Source organism: Hippopotamus amphibius, chromosome 15 (assembly GCF_030028045.1).
Source record: "Hippopotamus amphibius kiboko isolate mHipAmp2 chromosome 15, mHipAmp2.hap2, whole genome shotgun sequence".
In the NCBI taxonomy this organism is placed as follows: Eukaryota; Metazoa; Chordata; class Mammalia; order Artiodactyla; family Hippopotamidae; genus Hippopotamus; species Hippopotamus amphibius.
This window is the reverse complement of record NC_080200.1, coordinates 34,298,573-34,298,951: the sequence shown is the minus strand read 5'-3', so window position 1 is coordinate 34,298,951 and position 379 is coordinate 34,298,573.

The window sequence follows — 379 nt, the reverse complement described above, 5'->3', positions numbered from 1 at the left end:
GCGTTCTCGTTCTGGGGTGGCTGGCTGCTCTTTGCCCGAGACGAAGGGGCGCCGGCGAGGCGGAAGCGGGCCTCCGTGTGACGGGTCTTCGCCGTGCCTCCCCTGCGGGCCTCCCCCGCCGTGGCTTTAGGCTGGGTGGGTCAACCGATTGATGTGGTGGTGCCACGCTCCGCTGGGCTGGGCCTAAGCCGTGCCAGACGAGGGACGGACGTTCCTGGGGGACGGGACCGCTCTTCTCGTTCTGTCCGCGGGCTCCTCGCCTCTCTTCCGCCCCGCCTGCCGGGGTGTGCGGAAGGCAGGGGTGCGGCCTCCGGCCCCGAACCCGCGGTCTCCCGCCCCCGCCTCCCAGCGTGGGCGGGGACCGGGGTCCTCGGACGCA